Here is an 8,817-nt window from a genome sequence, read left to right as displayed (position 1 = left end):
TAGGCCCCCGCCGCAATAAGATCTCCCCGAAGCCTTCTCTTCTCCAGGCAGAACAGCCCCAGCTCTCTCATCCTCTTCTCATAGGAGAGGTGCTCCAGCCCTCGGATCATCCTCGTGGCTCTCCTCTGGACACGCTCCAGCAGGTCTGTGTCCTTCTCATGTTGGGGACTCCAGAGCTGGATGCAGTACTCCAGGTGGGGTCTTATGAGAGTGGAGTAGAGGGGCAGAATCACCTCCCTTGCCCTTCTGGCCACACTTCTCTTGATGTAGCCCAGGATGTGGCTGGTCTTCTGGGCTGTGGTTGCACATTGCTGGCTGATGTTGAGCTTCTGGTCAATCAGCACACTCAGGTCCTTCTCAGGGCTGCTCTCCAGCCATTCCCTGCCAAGCCTGTATTTGTGCTTGGGATTGCTCCCTCCCAGAAGTAGGACTCTGCCCTTGGCCTTGTTGAACTGCATGAGGTTGGCTTCGGCCCACCTCTGCAGCCTGTGCAGTTCCCTCTGGATGGCATCCCTCCCCTCCAGCTTGGCTACCTCGCCAAACAGCTTTATATCATTGGCATACTTGCCGAGGGTGCACTCAACCTCACTCCGTCCATGTCACCAACAAAAATGTTGAATAATACAGGTCCCAGTACCAACCCCTGAGGAACGCCACTGCTCTCCACTTGGACATCAAGCTGTTGACCACAACTCTTTGAGTGTGACTGTCCAGCCAGTTCTTTACCCACCACGTGGTCCATTTGTCGAATCCATGTTTCTCCAATTTAGAGACCAGGATATCATGTGGGACAGTGTCAAACACTTTGCACAAGTCCAGGTAGATGACATCCGTTGCTCTTCCCTTGTCCACTGCCACTGTAACCCCTTCGTAGAAGGCCACCAAATTTGTCAGGCGTGACTTGCCCTTGGTGAAGCTGTGCTGGTTGTCACCAATCACCTCCTTGTTTTCTATGTGTCTCAGCAGAGTTTCCAGGAGGATCTGCTCCATGATCTTGCCAGGCACAGAGGTGAGACTGACTGGCCTGTAGTTCCCCGGGTCTTCCTTCTTTCCCTTTTCGAAAATAGGGGTTATGTTTCCCCTTTTCCAGTTGGCAGGAACCTCACCAGACCGCCACAACTTCTCAGATATGACGGCTAGTGGCTTAGTGACTTCATCTGCCAGTTCCCTCAGGACCCGTGGATGTATCTCATCCCATGGACTTGTGCATCTTCAGGTTCCTCAGGTGGTCTCGCACTTGATCTTCACCTACAGTGAGCAGTTCTTCATTTTCCCAGTCTTCGCCTTTGCATTCTGTGTCATGTACAGTGTGTCTGCAGTCCTTGCCAGTGAAGACTGAGGCAAAAAAGTCATTGAGTACCTCAGTTCTGTCTCTGTCCCGGGTAACCAGTTCTTGTGTTTCCTTCCGGAGAGGGCCCACATTTTCCCTAGTCTTTCTTTTCTCGCTGAAATACTTAAAGAAGGATTTTTTGTTTGTCTTAATGTCCCTGGCCAGATTTAGTTCAATCTGGGTTTTAGCTTGTGTAACCCAATCCCTGGCTGCTCGAACGATTCCTCTGTATTCCTCCCAGGATACCCGCCCCTGTTTCCACCCCCTATAGGCCTCCTTTTTCCTTTTGGTCATGTCCAGGACCTCCTTGTTCATCCTTGCAGGTCTCCTGGCTTTTCTGCCTGCCTTCCTCTTTGGAGGGCTGCATCACTCCTGAGTTTGGAGGAGGTGATCCTTGAATATTAACAAACTTTCTTGGGGCCCTTCTTCCCTCCAGCGCTTCATCCCATGGCACCATACCAAGCAGATTCTTCAAGAGGTCAAACTCAGCTCTCCCAAAGTCCAGAGTGTCAGCTTGCTGTGCACCTTCTTCACGTCCTCAAGGACCATGTCATGGTCACTACAGTCTAGGCTACACTTGAGTTTGACACTGTCTACCAGCCCATCCTTGTTGGTAAGAGTTTGCCACATATTTTTCGCTTCAATTTAGCAGCAATGTTGGTATTATTTTGTATCCACTTTTTTTAAACTTTTCACCATTAAATGGCTATTCCTCTATACTGCAATTGACACCGTGTATGATACAGTATTGTTCTGTAGGAGGTTTTTTTGGTTGGTTGTTGTTAGGGTTTTGTTTGTTTTTTCTTAAGGGGGTTATTTCCCATTTTCTTATTTTAGTGTTATTTCAGCAAGTTTTCAGTGAATTTTCACTGTTTAAAGTCAGCTTCTCTCAGGAGTGAAACACATCATCTCTTCCCTAGGCCCTTCAATTGCCTTGGTGTTTGCCTTCAAATTAAGTTGCCAGCAAAAATAATATTACAGCAATATAAAATCACAGCAGGAAACAAACAAATTATCGTGACTTTTATCATATCAAGCTATAGGAAAAAGTGGGAAACACTGCTAAATAACCATCCATTCTCCAAGCAACCTCATCTGAGGGTGGAAGGAGATGAAATATTTGTGTCTAGATGGAGTAATTGCTCTGCTTGTTCTCCAGTCCTTCTCCACTTCTATGTTTCAGGCCTTGAAACTGCTCTTACTGACAATCTTAAAACCAGAAAACTGTTCCCTGGTAAAATACTCACACTCTACTTTTTAGGGAAGAGTATACTCTACTCTTCCCAGCTACAAACAGCTACAAACTGTTGCTGTGGATTTCACAGAATCACAGCATCATAGAATGGCTGAGGTTAACTTGATTTGGTTAACCTGGCACTTTCGTTATTTTATGAAAGCCAAAACTTTATGAAATGTTGCCCTTTTCCCATCTCTACTGGGAAGTTTTTCTTTAAAGACAAAACAGAATAAATTCCCATATGGGACCTACAAGGTGTTGTGAAAATATCAGCTTTCCTGGATGCTTTTGGAAGGACAAAGAATACTGCGTGGCTTGCCTTGGGTGTCCTTATGCTTTGTAGCAGCATACAGAGAATGCGTTTGAATGAAGAGCAGGTAAAAAAAAAAATTTAAAAAAAAATGTTTGTTTCTGCAGAAATCCCTATAGGTTTTCTTCACCCAGACTTTTACTTCATCTTCCCCAGAAGGGAAAAGACCAAATTATTTTACTTCCTACTGCTAAATAACTGCATTTCTACACTGTACTTTGACAAAGACACTACTCTATGGCTGAATGAAAAGAACAACAGAGTGTAAAAATAACACAAGGAAGAACACGAATTTCATGGTATCCTCCTTGATTTGTATTCATCACGTTTCTCAGTCATCTACTACAGAATTTTTCAGAATTCAGTCCATTACTTAAAAAGGATCTATCCCTTTCCTCTCCAGAGCTTGTTTTGCAGTCTCTGGACAAACAAATGACTGACCTTTCTCTCAAAGAGCTTTCAAGAACCTGAATGGATAAAGCCTCTACTATGTTACACTGCTACTAATTTTCACTAAAGCCATCATCGTTGGCAGAATGAATTTGGAAAGTAATGTCTTAACCCACAGTTCTCAAATTTTCTGCTGCACTTTTTCCTTAAGGATTTTCAGTGACTACTAGACTGTACTACAAGTCAGGGATATATTATCTCTAATTCCTAGCAGGGAATAGAGTTTTCTTGGACCATTAAAACTTGTAACTTAAGATAAGGATCTTAAGAATCAAGCAAAGACTTGATATAAGAATCAAGCAAAGCCATGCAATCTAACCTGAGTATCATGATATTAAAATGTATAATTTTGTAATCCTAGAAAAATCATTGTGAGTTGTCCTTATTAAAGGACAAAATATAAAGTTATGATAATTGGGAAAGAAGCAAATAAAAGGATCGCTGTATCTACTGCATTGTTTTAAAGTTTTTTCCTCAAAATAATTCAAATTAACACTACCACCATCTACATGTTTCTGGCCTCACATGACACGTTACATTAATGAAATTTCCTAAATTGGTGCAATGCGCTGACAACAACAGCTTAGCAGATCAGTTGTGATAGTAACAAGAAGAGCAACAACCGCTTCCTGCCTTCAACTGACAAATGCTATTAATCCTGTGACTCATCGTTCCTCATATTTCAACAGGATAAAAAATATTCACAACCCTAATGTCATCATTTACCCATAGATGAAAACCACTCATTTTAGAAATTGTTATATTCTTTTTCTTCCCCATCACCATGTTCCTCAGCTCCTTAGTTTTCTCTAAAGAAGATCTTAAGTCAAGCTTTTTATATCAGACTTCTATGTCTGCAAGTGTTGTTGGCTTACTTCAATTAAAACAATGTCTGAGCAGAATCATAGAATTCTAGAATGGTTTAGGTTGGAAGGGACCTTAAAGATCATCCAGTTCCACCCCCCCTGCCCTGGGCAGGGACACCTCCCACTAGACGAGGTTGCTCAAAGTCCCATCCAACCTGGCCTTGATCACTTCCAGGGATGGGGCCTCTACAACCTCTCTCGGTAGCCTGTGCCAGTGTCTCACCACCCTGATAGTGAAAAATTTCTTCCTAATATCTGTTCTAAATCTACCCTCTTCCAGTTTGAAGCCATTACCCCTCATCCTATCACTACATGCCCTTGTAAAAAGTCCCTCTCCAGCTCTCTTGTAGGTGCCTTTCAGATACTGGAAAGTGTTATAAGGTCTCCCTGGAGACTTCTCTTCTCCAGATTGAACAACCCCAACTTTCTCAGCCGGATTAAGTAGTCTCAATCAGATCTCTAAAGAAATCTATTACTTGTCAATATTGCTGAAAAGCTAAAATATGTAAAAAGCAAGTTCACTTTTGGAAGTATATTGATATTACAGGTCTGTAACTGAAACATTTGATGAATTTTACAGGTGTTATAAACTCCTGTATGCATTTATCTCAGAAATCCTTATTTTTTTGTCTTTATATTTATTGTTCTCAAAAATAATTTTGGACATTAAAAGGTCTTTCAAAATTTCAAAATGTAAACTATCTTTGTTGTATAGCAATACAAGATATTCCATATAATTGGAACTGAGGTTTTGAATGTAAGTAATCTGGACATACACCTTACCTCTGTGGAACTAGCTAGTGAATGCCCCAGAATTTTAGCATATATTCACAGAATATCCTTCAGCTATACAGCCATACAAGATGCTATGAAGAAATTGTATGCAAATTGAGCAATTGGAAGGATTTTCCTCTCTTGCCGTTTATTGTAGTCTTCAAGACAAAAGAAAAGAAGCAAATAATCCCAGTGTTTTAGCTTTTGCAGAAAGTTCAAAATATTCTGGTTTCTTCTCCCTCTGATTTCATGTGTTTTAAGGATTCAATAGGCAAAACCAACACAAAGATAAGGAAAATTCTCAGTGACATTGCCAAACTTATCCGTTCTGTCTTTTGCATGATGAAGAACCATTTTAAAAGGAGAGGAACCTTCATAGATTGTAAGGAGAAAATATTCTTCCATTATTCTCTTAGCCAAATAATTTATAGTGAGTGTCCCATATGCAAAACATCAAAGTATTCAAGAGAAAATAAAAAACAAAAATTATCTGATGAGATACTCTAAGGAATCCATCCGGCATTATTTCTCATAGAGTATTTACCAGTATATTGTCAAATTGAACAACATGTGTCTTGAGGATTGGGACTTTAGTTACTTCCCTTGGGAATTCAAAGATTAACAATAGAACTGATCAGTAGGATGTCTTTCTCCATCATCTCCCTTGCACATAATTACATTTCATCATTTTATTTGTCACTGCAGTTTCTCATAATTTGTCCTTACTCAGTGATGGATACCTCTTTGTAGATGTTTGTGGTATTTAATATGCTTCTGCAAAAGCAATCCAAAACTGTCTTGGGTTTCTGCTGCTGAATTGTGCCACCTTACATTGCAAGGTACTAACATTATATAATATAAGCTCCACTATTGTGGCTTGGGGTAAAGAAATCAGAAGAAACTTTACTGAAACAAATAAATACTTTCTTCTGAGTAAAGATACAAGTCACTCAACCTACTACTTTCTATGAAAAGTTATCTTCGGGTTTAAGTCTGTAATAATTAAAATTTTTAAACTGTTCTGAATGAAATGGATAAACACCTTCCCCCTCGTTGTCCTACTCATCTCATTCTGGACTGACTGATATTTCTCCAGGTGTTGGGATGGAAAGATAAAAAATAGAAAGCAACAGTTTCAAAGTATAGGATTTTGTTTTTGTTGTTGTTGTTTTGCTGTTTTGAAATCAACATGTAGCAATTGTTTACATAATGTATTTCTGATTCAAAAAGAAAGATCTTCCAAATAAAAGACAGATATCTTGTAATTTACAGTATTTCTGTTTCAGAAAGAGCATTCCATAGGGCTTTATTAGTATTCCTGGGTAAATCAGAAGTATTTTAATATATTTTTGTTCGGCAGAACCAAAAAATGTTCACTGTCAATACAGCATTGATTCAGTGCTATATAGCATATAACACCCGAATGTTCTATTTTTTTTTTTTTTTTTGTCCTATTAAATATATGCTTTCATAGAGAGTTTCCTGACATGGCAGTTTGGTTTTGTTTAATACTTAATCATGCTATGTATCATCCTTGTTACTAATCTTTGTGTAAGAAAAATATTGCTAGGACATCAGCTGTGTGTTGAAAACATGCAACTTCTAACGAAGTACAACTCTTAAATTGTATTTACCTGACATTCATTTTTCTTATTTTTATCTTTCAGACTGTCATGTATGTTAGGGATCACTTTGTCAAGTATCTCCAAATTATGTCCAAAGCTGGGTCTCCTATTTTGTCATGATTCGTATTTGCTGTTTTTTCATGATGCAAAGGTGATCAGGCGTTGGATGAGCAATACAAGGAAAGGACTGCCAATCCTTCCAACCTGTTTCCACTCCAGCAAACCCTTCCTACTACATTTGGCTAGTCACGCTTGCAGGAACATTAATTCCTGTGCAACATTCTTTATCCCCCAGCAGACGGGTAGTAAGATGAAGTCATCACCTGAGAGTCAATAGCAACGTGACTATTAACCTTGAGAGGAGAGCACAGGGAAAACCTGTGTTTACAATAAAAATTCTGAACAACAAGCAGAAAACTGCTCTGTATGGATGAGATGAGAACTTAGATGTACTTTAGGCAAGGATGATAACAAGCTGTTGTTTTTTTGTTTTTTTTTCTTTTTACAAATTCAGGGAATGGAGCTGTGACTTTTTGAATTTATTTTTTTTTTTTGGTCAAACAGAAACTATTTGAAAGGAGACATTTTCCTGGCAATTTTTTTCTTGTACTTGTCTTACATTGATTTCTTCTCCTTCATCTTCCTATTCCCACAAAAACATTCCCCTTTAGGTTATATTTTAACTTTTTCACACAGAAACCAGTCTAAGCTTCCATATTGCTTTATGACCATTACGGGTCATGCACGTACAGTTGGAACAGGGACAAAATGCAAAAAAAAAAAGCTTGTATCAGGGAAGAAAAATTGATTCTACCATAGTTTGGAGGAGAAAATGGAAACAGCATTAGCTGGACGGGTCAAATATGGAAGGGACAGTTAGGAGTAAAACATGGAGAAAATGGCCAAACCGCAGTAGAACGTGTTCTCTCCAGATCCCTATGAAAAGCCCCACAAAGCTGAGTTACATGCTCCTCTGGGGACACCAGACAGCCATGCCTCCTTTTCTCCCACTAAACAGTGTTTCAGCAAAAAGCCAGTGTATTTTCCAACCATGTGGGGCGTTCTCCATTCTGGAAATGTGAAGGTTTCCAATATATCTTGTCTTATGCATGCCAGACTCACGGACAAGGGCATATATTATGTGTCAAAAGGCATTAAGCAGGAATGTTCAGGAAATAGAATCCAATCATGTATTTCTGTGGTCTGCTGTGTCAAGGTTACTGTTAACAGCATTGCATGTTCTTCTGCACACATGTGTTGAGAACGAATGGTAAATGGGAGAGAAATTCTTCAGATTCAGACAGTTAAATGTAGGTGCTTGTAATATCGAGCTCTACAGTACACTTTAGATTGTGGGTCTACGCTATTGTCTAGTCCATTGTCAGCTGCATTTACAGAACTAGTGTATTCATCCTAAAGCAAAAGCTTACTGGTCAGCTGAGGAGCTTTTCTTTTTCAGTGATAATACTGCCTAGACCTTTGATTCTAATGACACTTTACAGAACCATCTTACCTATAAATTTAGGTACCAACAGCCTGGCTCTGAGTCTCATCTCTGATGTCCATGATGACATGAAGCCACGCTCCAGCAGCTCAGAACATCCCAAGTATTTCCAACATATATAATAAATAGGAAGCCATAGTGCTATCTCAGCAACATACCTTCACAGAATCATAGAACGGTCAGGGTTGGAAGAGACCTCTGGAGATCATCTAGTCCAACCCCCCTGCCCAAGCAGGGTTACCTACAGCAGATTGCACAGGATGGGACCCAGTCAGGTTTTGAATATCTCCAGAGTGGGAGACTCCACAACCTCTCTGGGCAGCCTGTTGCAGTGCTCCACTACCATCAAAGTAAAGAAGTTCCTCCTCATGTTAAGATGAAACTTCTTATGTTTAAGTTTGTGCCCGTTACTTCTTGCCCTATCATTGGGCACCGCTGAAAAAAGACTGCTCCCATCCCCCTGGCACCCTCTCTTTAAGTATTTGTAAGCATTAATAAGATCCCCCCCTCAATCTTCTTTTCTCTAGACTAAAGAGACCCAAGTCCCTCAGCCTTTCCTCATATGAGAGATGTTCCAATCCCCTAATCATCCTTGTAGCCCTTTGCTGGACCCTCTCCAGCAGTTCCCTGTCTTTCTTGAACTGGGTAGCCCAGAACTGGACACAATACTCCAGATGAGGCCTCACCAGGGCAGAGTAGAGGGGAAGAATGACCTCCCTCG

The sequence above is a fragment of the Charadrius vociferus genome, unplaced genomic scaffold (genome assembly GCF_000708025.1).
Source record: "Charadrius vociferus isolate BGI_N301 unplaced genomic scaffold, ASM70802v2 scaffold26, whole genome shotgun sequence".
NCBI classification, from domain to species: Eukaryota; Metazoa; Chordata; class Aves; order Charadriiformes; family Charadriidae; genus Charadrius; species Charadrius vociferus.
This window is presented reverse-complemented; position numbering follows the sequence as displayed.